This window comes from Mirounga angustirostris, unplaced genomic scaffold (assembly GCF_029215605.1).
Source record: "Mirounga angustirostris isolate CCGP_5_RB_7025 unplaced genomic scaffold, mMirAng1.0.hap1 SCAF_9, whole genome shotgun sequence".
Lineage (NCBI taxonomy): Eukaryota > Metazoa > Chordata > Mammalia > Carnivora > Phocidae > Mirounga > Mirounga angustirostris.
Genome location: NW_026991717.1, coordinates 37,536,988 through 37,550,256, shown reverse-complemented (window position 1 = coordinate 37,550,256; position 13,269 = coordinate 37,536,988).

The following is a 13,269-nucleotide window of genomic DNA, read 5'->3' as shown; positions in this document are numbered from 1 at the left end:
CTCTTGATTTCAGCTCACGTCATGATCTCAAGGTTATAAGATCTGCCTTCGGCAGGAGTCTGCTTGAAATTCTCTCTCTCCTTCTGCCCCTCCCACTGCTTGCTCACAGTCTCTCTCTCTCTCTCAAATAAATAAATAAATCTTTAAAAAATCTTAATTAAAAAAATAAAATATAGCTCCCATGCAAGTATCAATTAAAAAAAAAAAAGCAGGAGTGGCTATATTATTACTATCAGATAAACTGGACTTCAGAGTTAAGGATCTTACCAGGGACGTTACACAATGATAATGGGACCTATCTATCAAGAAAGCATAGCAATCCTAACACACCAACAACCATGCTGCAAAATATATGAAGCGAGGGGCACCTGGGTGGCTCAGTTGGTTAAGCAACTGCCTTCGGCTCAGGTCATGATCCTGGAGTCCCTGGATCGAGTCCCACATCGGGCTCCCTGCTCGGCAGGGAGCCTGCTTCTCCCTCTGACCCTCCTCCCTCTCATGCTCTCTGTCTCTCATTCTCTCTCTCTCAAATAAATAAATAAAATCTTTAAAAAAAAAAAAAAAAGAAATAAAAGCTGCATATGAAGACAGAAAATATTTACTGGGTCATCTAAGACATTTTGGGGGTGTGGCCCTGGAGGTTCTTAATATTGTAGCCATGTGTATACATTTGAAGTAAACACTCCTCTGTTCAGCTAATGCATGCAGCCTCTGTCTGAGTCACATCAAGCTGTCAGATTTTGCAGCATTCTTCGTATATTTAGTACTATGCTAAAATTTCCCTTTTGGCCCAGGTTTTCAGTTCTCCAAGTGTCTCATGTAATGTTCACACAATTGCTGTGTGAAGTACATTTTATGTTTTGTATAATAATACTATGCTTTTAGATTTATGAAAAGTTATCCAGGGTGCCTGGGTGGCTCAGTTGGTTAAGCGACTGCCTTCGGCTCAGGTCATGATCCTGGAGTCCCGGGATCGAGTCCCGCATCAGGCTCCCTGCTCGGCGGGGAGTCTGCTTCTCCCTCTGACCCTCCTCCCTCTCATGCTCTCTGTCTCTCATTCTCTCTCTCTCTCAAATAAATAAATAAAATCTTTAAAAAATATATATATATGAAGCGAAAACTGATACAACTAGTGGAGAAATAGACACATTCACACTTAGTGCTGAAGACATCAATACCTCTTTCTCAACAGCTGATAGACTGAGACAGCAGATCAGCAAGGATAGAGAAAAACACACCAAGCAGTGGGACCTCACGGAAATTTTTAGAACATTCCGCTCAACAACAGCAGAGCAGACATTCTTTTCAAGCACTCATGGAGCACATATCGAGATATACCAGGATAGGCCACATACTGGGCCGTAAAACAAGCCTCGACAAATCTAAGAATTAAAGGCATTCAGAGTTTTTCTTTGAACACAATGGAACCAAAATAGATAACCAAAAGGTACCGGTGAAATTTTCAAACAATTGGAAACTAAACAACTGACTACTATAAAAATCCATGGGTCAAAGAAGATCGTACAAGAGAGATTTAAAAACAAATACATTGAACTGAATTCAAATGAAAATAAAACACACTGAAATTTGTGGAATGCAGGTAAAGCGGCGCCGAGAGGGAAATTTTAGCACTCCATGCATACATTTGAAAAGAGGGAAAATCCCAGATGAGCAATCTAAACCCTCACCTCAAGAACCTAGAAAAAGAGCAAAATAAACTCAAAGCAAGAAGAAGGACATAATAAAGACAAGTAGAGAAATGAATGAAATTGAAAGCAGAAAAACAGTAGAGAAAAATCAGTGAAACAAAGAGCTGGGTCTTTGAAAAGATCAATGAAACTGACAAAACTAGGAAGACAGAAAAAAGAAAAGAAAAAGTGAGAGAACACATGAATTACCAATACCAGGAATGAATGTGAGGATCTTACTACAGACCCTGCCGAGATTAAAAAGAAACTAAGGTGACACTTGGCGAGCAACTCTACACACATAAATTTGCCAACTTAGATGGAAAAAACCAATTCCTCAAAAACCACAAACTGCCACAATTCACTTACTATGGGATAGATAACTTGAGTAGTCCTATACTACAAGGAAATTGAATTCATATGTTAAAGAATTAGCACCAATTCTATACAGTCTTATTCAGAAAATAAGAGAGAAGGGTTGCCTGGGTTGCTCAGTCCGTTAAGTGTCTGCCTTCAGCTCAGGTCATGATCTCAGGGTCCTGGTACCTAGCACCTTGTCTGGCTCCCTGCTCAGTGGGGAGTCTGCTTCTCCCTCTCCCTCTCCCTCCATCCCTCCCTTTGCTCAAGCTCTCCCTCTGCTCCTCCTCCCACTCATTCTCTCTCTCTCTCCTCTCAAATAAATAAAATCTTAAAAAAGAAAATAGGAGAGAATATTTACCAATTTATTTTTTTAAGATTTTATTTATTTATTTTATTTGAGAGAGAGAGAGAAAGCGTGTGAGTGGGGAGAGAGGCAGAGGGAAAGGGAGAGAGAGAATCATCAAGCAAACTCCCCACTGAGCACGGACCCCCGACACAGGGCTTGATCTCACAAGCCGGAGATTGTGACCTGAGCCGAAATCCAGAGTCAGCAGACACTTCACTGACTGAGCCACCCAGGCACCCCCCCAATTTATTTTATGAAACTAATATCACCCTGATACCAAAACTGAATAAAAATAGTACAAAAAAGAAAACTACAACCCGATATCCATCATGAATATAGATGCGAAAATCCTAAACGAAATATTAGCCAATAAATCCAGCACTATATAAAAAGAATTATATAGTATGACAAACTGGGTTTCTCCCCAGCCTACAAGTTTGGCTCAACATTTAAAATCAATTAATGTAATCCACATGAACAGTCTAAAGGAAAAACACACACACACACACACACACGATCATGTGTATCATTGAAGGAAAAGCATTTGACAGAATTTAACATCCATTCCTGATAAAGACTCTTAGAAAAAAGGGAATAGAGAGGAACTTCCTCAATTTGATACAAAAAAACCTACAGGTAGTATTATACTTACCGGAGAAAGACTGGATGCATTCTCCCAAATTTCAGGGACAAGGCAAGAATGTTCACTATATCACTCTTACATAGTGCAGGAAGATCTTTCCTGTCAGAGCATTAAGTCAAGAAAAGAAACTAAAGGCATACAGATCAGAAGGAAGAAATGAAACTCCCTATTTGCAGATGATATGATTATCTGCATAGAAAACTTTCTTTCTAGATAGAAAACTCCAAGGAATCTATAAAAAACCAAAAAAACAAAAAACAAAAAACCTCCTAGGACTAATAAGTGAGTTCAGCAAGGTTGCAAGATACAAGCCCAAATAAGAAAAATCAATTGCTTTTCTATACCCTAGTAACGAACACGTGGACACTGAAATTAAAAATAAAATACCATTTAAAATTGCTTTAAAAACCTGAAATACTTGAGTATAAACCTAACAAAACATGTATAAGACTTGTGTGCGAAAAACTACAAAACACTAAAAAAGAAATTAAAGAATATCTAAATGGAGAGACAGATGGAGTTAAGGGATTGGGACAATCAAAACATAGGAAGGATGCTACTTATCTTGATATACAAACCGATATATAAGTTTAATGCAATTTCTATCAATATTCCATAAAGATTTTTTGTAAACATAAATAAGGTTTTTCTAAAATTTATATGGAAATGAAAAGGGATTAGAGTAGCTAAAACAATTTTGAATAAGAAGAATAATGTGAGAGGAATAGTCTACCTAATTTCAAGATTTATTAAATACTTACAGTAATCAAGACTGTGCTGTTGGCGGAGGGATGAACACATAGATCAATAGAATGGAGTACCCAGAAATCTATCATCAATCAATTAATCAATCAATCCACATATGTGCTCATTTGATTTTTTTTTAAAGATTTTATTTTATGTATTTATTTGACAGAGATATGCAGCAAGAGAGGGAACACAGCAGGGGGGAGTGGGAGAGGGAGAAGCAGGCTTCCGGCTGAGCAGGGAGCCCGATGCGGGGCTCAATCCCAGGACCCTGGGATCACTACCTGAGCCAAAGGCAGACACTTAATGACTGAGCCACCCAGGCACCCCTGTGCTCATTTGATTTTTGACAAATGTACAAAATTAATTCAATGGAGGAAAGATAGCCTTTTTAAAATATGGTGCTGGAATGATCGGACACACAGAGTTTTAGACTTAAATGTAAAATGTAAAACTATGAAACTCAGGAAAAAACATGGGAGAAAATCTTCCAGATATAGGGCCAAACAAAGCATTCTTAGTCTTGGTCTTGATACCAAAAGCATTATCCATAAAAGGATGAATTGTACTTCATCAAATTAAAAACTTCTGCTTTCCAAAAGACCATGTTAAGAGGATGAAAAGACAAAATACAGACAGCGAAAAAATATTTGTAAACACATATGAAACGAAAGACTAGTAACAAAGAACTCTCAAAATTTAATAGTAAAAAAAAAGAAAGAAGCAGGAGCACTTGGGTGGCTCATTTGGTAAAGAGTCTGCCTTCAGCTCAGGTCATGATCCCAAGGTCATGGGATCAAGCCCCGGGCTCCCTGCTCAGCGGGGGGTCTGCTTCCTCCCTCAGCTCCCTGTTCATGTTCTCTCTCGCTATTTCTGTTGCTATCTCCGTCTTTCTCTCTCAAATAAATAAATAAAATCTTAAAAAAAAAAAAAGAAAGAAGCAATCTAAATAGAAAAGATACTTCACCAAAAGGGATATAGTGATGGCAAACAAGCCCTGAGAAGATGATTAACATCATTAATTATTGGGGGAATGCAAATTAAATCCACCAGGAGATATCTTGTTACACCTATCAGAATTTTCAAAAATAAAAAATAGTGACAAAACCAGGGCGCTTGCCTGGCTCAGTTGGTAGAGCATGTGACTCTTGATCTCCGGGGCCTGAGTTTAAGAAACTGGATTATTTATACATTCCTGGTGGGAATGTAAAATGGTATGGCCGCTCTGGGAAAGAGTTTGGCACTTTCTTTGAAAACTAACCATGCAACTACCAGGCAATCCAGTTATGCACTCTGAGGCATTTATCCCAAAGAAATTAAGACTTATGTCCAATAGAAACCTATATGTAAATGCTTATTGCCGCTTTATTCATGATAGCCAGAAACTGGAAACAACCGAGATGTCCTAGAACGGGGGGATGGTGAAACTGTGATCCATCTGTATCATGGAGCACTACTTAGCACTAAAAAGGAGCATGTTATTGATACAGGCAACAACTGAGACTCAGGATCGCCAGAGAATTACGTTGAGTGAAAAGAGACAATCCCAAACAGTTATGTATTGTAGTATTTCATTCATATAACATTCCTCAAATAACAAAATTATAGAAATGGAGAACAGAATCATGGTCGCCAGGGCTTAAGGAGGGATTGGGGGCAGGAGGGAAGTAGGTGTAGTTATAAAAAAGGTAACATGAGGGATCTTTGTGGCCTGAAGTGTCCTGGAGATTGACTGTCAATGTTAATATCTTGGTGATGATATTGTGCTGTAATTTTGCAAGACCTTGCCATTAGGGGAAGCTGGGTGAAGGGTATGCAGAATTTCTCTGCATTATTTTTTACAACTACATGTGAATCCACAATTATTTCAAAATAAAAAGTTCATTTAAGGGCACCTGGGTGGCTCAGATGGTTGGGCGTCTGCCTTCGGCTCAGGTCATGATCCCAGGGTCCTGGGATGGAGTCCTGCGTCGGACCCCCTGCTCAGTGGGGAGCCTGCTTCTCCCTCTGCCTCTGCCTCTCTCTCTCTCTCTCTCTCTGTCTCTCATGAATAAATAAATAAAATCTTTTAAAAAAAGATCAATTAAAAAATACTCAATAACCTGGGAAAAATATCTGTAGCAAACACATAAGGCATGGGATTAATAAACTCACTTTACGAAAAGCTTTAATATCAATATTTTTTAAAAACTTTAATAAATCAATATAAATATAGTAAGAATCTCCCCAGAACAATAGGGAAAGGATGCAGACATTAATTCAGAGAAGAAATATAAATCACTAATAAAAATTTGGGAAAAGAATTGTTTAATAGTATTCAAAGGAATATAAATTAAAATTATAAGATACAATCTCCCTCCTGTGAAATTGGTAAAAGAAAAAAAACTAAATTCAAAAAAAAATATTCAAAGGTGATGAAGTTGCAGGGGGAAAAGCACTCTTACGTACTACTTACCCGGGATCAAGCCCCAAGTCGGGCTCCCTGCTCAGCGGAGAGTCTGCTTCTCCCTCTGCTCCCTGCTCATGCTCTCTCTCGCTATCTCTGTTGCTATCTCTGTCTCTCTCTCTCAAATAAATAAATAAAATCTTAAAAAAAAAAAGAAGCAATCTAAATAGAAAAGATACTTCACCAAAGGGGATGGTGATGGCAAACAAGCACCTGTAAATTGGTGTAACCCTTCTGGAATGTGCTAGTATTAAATGTAAAAAATATTCCTAACTTTTGACCTAGTAACCCAGCTGCAAGGAATCCATCCTAAGGAAAAACCAAAATGTGGTCAAAGATGTATGTACCATAACGTTTACCCTAGCTTTGTTTGCAGTATAAAAACTTGGAAACAAGCCAACATTTAACAATAGGGAATGATTAACAATTTCCATATAGTACATACATACAATGAAATGTACTACTATCTAAAAATCATGTTTTCAAGAATATTTAATGAGAGGGAAATGTTCAAGATACGTTTAGTAAGAAAATACACTAATAAGTTGTTAAGTGATTTTCTATGGGTCATGGGATTACAGATTTAAAAATTTTTGTTTAAAAAAAAATTTTTGTTTCTATTCTGCATATTCCAAAATTTCTGTAATAAGCTTTTTTTTTTTTTTTTTTACTTTGGCAATACAGAATTATGTTAAAGCATTTTAGTCGAATACAAAATACAAAGTTAGGGCGCCTGGGTGGCTCAGTTGTTAAGTGTCTGCCTTTGGCTCAGGTCATGATCCCAGGGTCCTGGGATCGAGTCCCACATCGGGCTCCCTGTTCCACGGGAAGCCTGCTTCTCCCTCTCCCACTCCCCCTGCTTCTGTTCCTGCTCTCGCTATCTCTCTCTCTGTCAGATAAATAAATAAAATCTTAAAAAAAAAAATACAAAGTTAATGTTTTAGGTGATTTAAAAAATCATCCATAATGTTAATTCTATAACATATCTTTGTTTTACATGCTATCGTCACATCATTATTTCCAACCTGAATTTTTTCTACATACAGAAAACCTGAAAAAATTGTACATCAAAAACTCATATATTTACCACTTAGCTTCCATAAATAACATTTTGCTGTATTTACTTTATCACATATCCATCAATCCATCTTATTTTTTTATGCATTTAAAAATAAGTTCCAGAATTCAGTGCCCTTCACTTCTGAAAACTTCAGCATCCATATCATTAGCTAAAGTTCGATATTTACTTATGGGTCTTAATTTTTTTAGTTAAAATTTACACACAGTGAAGTGCACCAATCTTATGTTTGACGAACTCTGACAAATGTACACACGTTTGAAACCCACACTCTATCAAGATATAGAATAATCCCATTACCCCAGATAGTTCCTGATGCCCCTTTTCAGTCAATCCCCAGTTCCATGCCCCAGAGGCAAGCCAGTGTTTGACTTCTATCACTATAGATTAGTTTTGCTTGTTACCAAATTTTATGTAAGTGGAATCACACAGTTTGTACTCTTTTGTGTCTGGCTTGGTTTTGGTTAGCATAATATTTTTAATATTCTTCTGAGTTGTTGTGTTTATCAGTAATTCATCGATTTTTATTGGTGGGGAGTATTCCATTATAAGGGCATACTGCAATTTGTTTCTTTATTCACCTGCTGGTGGACATTTGAGTTGTTTCCAGTTTTGGGCTATTGCGGACGAAGATGCTGTGAACATTCTCGTACAAGTCTTCTGGTGAGCATGTTTCATTTCTGCTGGATAAGTATCTAGGCATGGAATTGCTGGATTTGAGGGTAGGTAGACAATTATAATTTTTTAAAAAGATTTTATTTATTTATTTGAGAGAGAGAGAATGAGATAGAGAGAGAGCATGAGACGGGGGAGAGTCAGAGGGAGAAGCAGACTCCCTGCCAAGCAGGGACCCCAATGCGGGACTCGATCCCGGGACTCCAGGATCATGACCTGAGCTGAAGGCAGTCGCTTAACCACCTGAGCCACCCAGGCGTCCTGACAATTATAAAATTAAAACAAGTTGCAGAACTTTTTCCAAGGTGGCTGTACCATTTTATACACCCACCAAACCTGCAGGAGAGTCTGGTCGTGCCACAACCTGACCAACTTTTGTTGTTGTCAGTCTTTTTAATTTTAGCCGTTCTGGGGCTGTGTGAGTGATAACTCATTGCCCTGATAGCTAATGATGTTGGGTACTTTTTCATGTGCTTATTGGCTATTTGTATCTTCCTTTGAGAAATGGTCTGTTCAGAGATCTTTATTTTACTCATTTTTTTAACTGGGTTTTTGTACTTATTGAATTACAGAGCACGTTATCTTTTTCATGTGGCAATAAACTTTACATATTTTTCTTATTTGTATGCATATTAATTTGTTTTCTTTTTTTTTCCCCAAAAGTTTTGTGTGACTATTATATAACATTTCTCCTTTTTTCCCTCCTGGTCAGCTGGAAACTTGGTCCATTTGTCACAAGTCTTTTTCCACACTGAGACAGTTTTAAGAATTACCAGTTTGGGTAGCTACTGATCAAATTTGGCAAAATTTAACTTGTCACCACAAAAATCTCAAGGGGCAGTTCAAATTCAGATTGTGCTTCAGTCCGCCCTTTTAAAACCAGGGTGAAGATACACCTCCCTAAACTTTGTAGTCCCACCGTCCCACCCAATACCTCCCACGGTGGCTGGCATGGTGGTCAATACCTGCTTTTTCTTTCTTTTTTTTTTTTTTTTAAGATTTTATTAATTTATTTGACAGAGAGAGACACAGCGAGAGAAGGAACACAAGCAGGGGGAGTGAGAGACGTAGTAGCAGGCTTCCTGCAGAGCAGGGAGCCCAATGTGGGGCTCGATCCCAGGACCCTGGGATCATGACCTGAGCTGAAGGCAGATGCTTAACAACTGAGCCACCCAGGTGCCCCAATACGTGCTTTTTCAATATTTCCTGTGGTGTGGTCCCTTTCACGAAATATTGACCTGTGGGAGAGAATTTGGATCCCCAGGACCAACAGAACCATCAGAGGGCCCTGTGTCTGCTCTCCTTTGCCCTCTAAGGAATTGAATGGCACAGCCTGGAAGTGGTCAGGAGTAAAAGGACTGTCAGGAACCTAAATTATGGAGATCAAAGAGACTTCCAGGGGCCAATCAATGCAGCCGAGAATTCTCGGGATCTGGATAGGGTTCAAGGAAGGGGGCAAAGGCAGGTACTGCGACAGAGGCCTGCAAAGGATCTGGGGTGCACGAAGCATGAGCGACAAAACTCAGAAACTCGATTCCTCTGACAGCTCTTAAAGCTTCAAGGGCTTCACTTGCCCACAGCCCGTCCTGAGAGAGGGGGCCCAGGCAGCTCTTTCCACACAGCTGGAGCCCCCTGGCCAGATGACTGAAGCAGGGCTTGGTGTCCGAGCCAGAACCCGCCCAATAATGGGGGCTCCCTAGCGCTGGCGACTAGCCCGCAGGGGCAGCACATTTTTGCCTGGGAAGGGAAGGCGTGATGTACAGAGAGCAGCAGAGGCCCCTGAATGGCGAGGCCCTGGAGCTGCCGTTATATCGGAGTAACAAAGAAGCCTTTGCTGTGAGTCTCAGAAATGTTTGTCATGTCGTCCGCGAGGGGCTAGGACACAGAGGGGCTGGGCTGGGGTGGCTTTTCCGGCTTCCCTCCCTGCCATCGGAATCCCAGCGATGAAGTTTGGAATGCCGGCCCAAGGTGTGTCAGATCTGGCTTAGATATTTGGCCAGTGGATGCTCTATCACCAAGTCTTGCCAGGACTGTTCTGGAAGGGAGTGGGCCTAAGCCCACGGGAAGAGAAGCCAGCAAGTTCCAAAGAGCCTGAGATAGCAAACGGAATGCATGAGCTTCCTCCGTGGACGCCCACAAGCACCCGAATGGAAAAGACCTGGTCCTTTTGCCTGCCCCAGCCCCGGCCACCGCCCACGTGAAGATACACAGAAGTGGTATGAGGATGAACAAGGGCTATTCTTCCCCCTTTTCACCTCCCCACACCTCTGCAACTGTGTATGGTCCATCGGTAAATAGCCGATGGACCTCCTCCCTTGTCCTAACTCAAACCCGGTCCGAACCTGCTGACCCCTCGTCCCCTGCAGTCTCCTCACGAGGAGGCTACAAGGGAGGCCGTCCCCCTCCTGCATGGGTCCCAAAGCCTGGAATTGGGGACTTTTTCTCGTGCCCCGTCACGGCTTCCATCTCTCCTTCCTCCTCCTTTAAAAAGTTATGACCATCTCTCTGTTGCTGTTGTTTGCCTCCTCATCAGTGAACTGGTTCAGCATCTCTTTTCCTCTTAGGATTCCTGTTATCATTCTTTTTTGTTTGTTTTTAAGATTTTATTTATTTGTTTGTCAGAGAGAGATACAAAGAGAGAGAGAGAGAGCATGAGCAGAGGGAGAAACAGGGTCCCCACTGAGCTGGGAGCCCGACGCGGGGCTGGATCCCAGGACCCTGGGATCATGACCTGAGCCAAAGGCAGACGCTTAACCGACTGAGCCACCCAGGCGCCCCTCCTGTTACCATTCTTAGCAATTTCAGTGACCTCGCAGATGAACCCTCCAATGCCTTGGCCTCTCAGTTCGGCCACCTCCTCACCCCCAGTGAAGATCTGCTCTTCCATCTCACTCAGACACCCACCCCGCGGCCCTGTCCTTGACCTTCCCTCCTCCAGCGGCAGCTCACCTGCCTTGGTGGTCCCATCCCAACAGTCCTTCCAGCCTGGGAGTTCTCCAGTCTATAGACCTTCTCCCACTTTCTCACTATCAATCATGACTCACTTCCCTCCTTAGCCACTTGGAATTCCCGGTCCGTCCTGACAATCTCCCAAACGCCCCATCTTCCGTGTCCCATGCCTTACGCATTACAATCATCCCACTAACGAAACTCAGCTGTCTGCCAACCTGACGCCTGCTGGCTGGTCTCCCCTTATAGTCGTGGTCCCCAGCAGCAGGTAAATGGGCACTGGCTCCTCCCAGGCTTTGTCGGGGGGCGGGGGGTGCTGCTTTCCCACCCTCTCGAACAACTCTCATACCTTCTCATCTCTCTTCAAACCCTCACTCCCATCCTGCCCCTGGGCCCCCAAACTCCACTGACCAGCTTGCTTCCTATTTCCTTCAAAAGCAGACAGGAACTCTGCCACCTTCCCTCCCCCAAATCTACCCACCTTCCTGCACCTTCCTGCACCCTCTCTCTCCCTTCTCACTGGCTACAGACGAGGACATGGTTTTTCCTCCGCCAAAGGCTAACCAGGATCGCCTGCCTGACTTTCTCCAAGACACTCTCCATTTCATGTACCTCATCAATGCCTCCTTCTCTTCTGGATCATTCCTGTCAAAACACACACACACACACACACACACACGTGCTCTGCACCTCGGGACACTTCCAGGATGGAGGCCGTGCAGAGAGGTGGCCTGTCCCAGGTCACAGGGCCTCCCAGCTCCAGCCCAGGATGGTGTCCCCGGCTGTGCGGCCTCTTTCTAGGTTTTCAAGCAGGGCAAGGAGCGGCTATTGCTCCTTCAGAACATCCAGTGTCCCTCTCTCCAAGGGTAGAGAGCAAGTCTCCTTGTTCCCAGGGTCCAGATCATTTTTGTTGGAGATATCTTTTCCCAGGGACTCTGGGGAGACTGGTTTTGTCACAGACCTAGGAGTCTGGAGAACCGCAGAGCAGAGTGGGAGGACCGTGCTGGGCCTGAGAGCTAGATTCCTGAGAAAAGGCTTGAAATCAGTCAAACCAAGATTTGGGAGCCCACGAATCTTGCTGCAGTTCTGTGCGGTGGCACGGGGCTGGGTACGGAGGAAACATCTTCAGCCTTCTGACCGGGAAGCCACAGGTTCTCATACCAGCTGGGGCCTTCCTGGCTGTGTGATCCTGGGCAAGCTCCCTAACATCCCCGAACCTCAGTCTCTTCATCTGGAAAGCGGGGAGAATACCTCAGAGACCACGACGCCGTGAGGATGAAGTGAGATCACACATGGCAAGCTCTGGGCACACAGCGAGCCCTCCGCACAGATGGGTTTTCTCCCCACTTCCTGACTGGCTCACCTGGGTCACCCGGGCAATGGTGGGGGCGTATAGACCGGGCTATCTGTCTACACGGGGAGGCCTCAGAAACTCGTTTTGCTAATTCCTCATCAGAGTGCACCTGTCTTAGCAGCAAGGCTGTTTCTCCCACCTTGACCCTTCCTCTCGGCACCTCCGAGTCTGGGCACGGAATGCGTTTACCAAGCTTCCTGTTCAGCGGAGGCCTGACTGGGGGCCTCAGGGCACGAGGGAAAGACAAGCACAACAAACCGTCCACTAAGGCTGTCAGAGGTCACTTACTCGGCACTACTCTTCTTGTAGCTCCTCAAGGCCACGCGCCTGCAATCACCCAGCCAGGGAGTCTCAGAGCAGAGCTAGGATGGGGACCTAGGCCTCCTGACTCCGGAGCCCTGGCCCGGATGCCTGGCACCTCAGAAGGCGGTCAGCAAATTGAGCCTACCCCCGGAGCGCAAATCCATTTCTTTTTACAACTAACATCTTTCATGAACTCTACCCTGACTGTGGCAGTTGGTGCAGAGTGAATTTTATTGTATGTAAATTTTTCGAGGGGGATGAAACACCTTCCATGCAGATTATCTTAATTACCAAGCGGCTTTTAGGACTTTGTTTTCTGCTTCTTACAGAAAATATTTGGGTTGCTTGGGCCTCTTTTTCATAAAACTGGCATCTCACTCTCCTTTTCTTTCTTTTTTTTTTTTAAGTTTCTTTATTTTCTTAATGATCTCTACACCCAACGTGGGGCTTGAACTCAAGAACCCTGACATCAAGAGGCGCATGCTCTTCCGACTGAGCCAGCCAGGTGCCCCTCTCCTTTTCTTCTTAATAGCAGCCTTGGTCTTCTGCTTTGCAACGTTCTTTCCCATCTTTCCCTTCGCCTCACAACCTGTGAGCTACACAGTAGTTAGTATCATCCTCTTTCTGTAACAAGTGTGAAAGTCGTGGAGACCCGGGTTCGAATCCCAGTTCTGTCACTG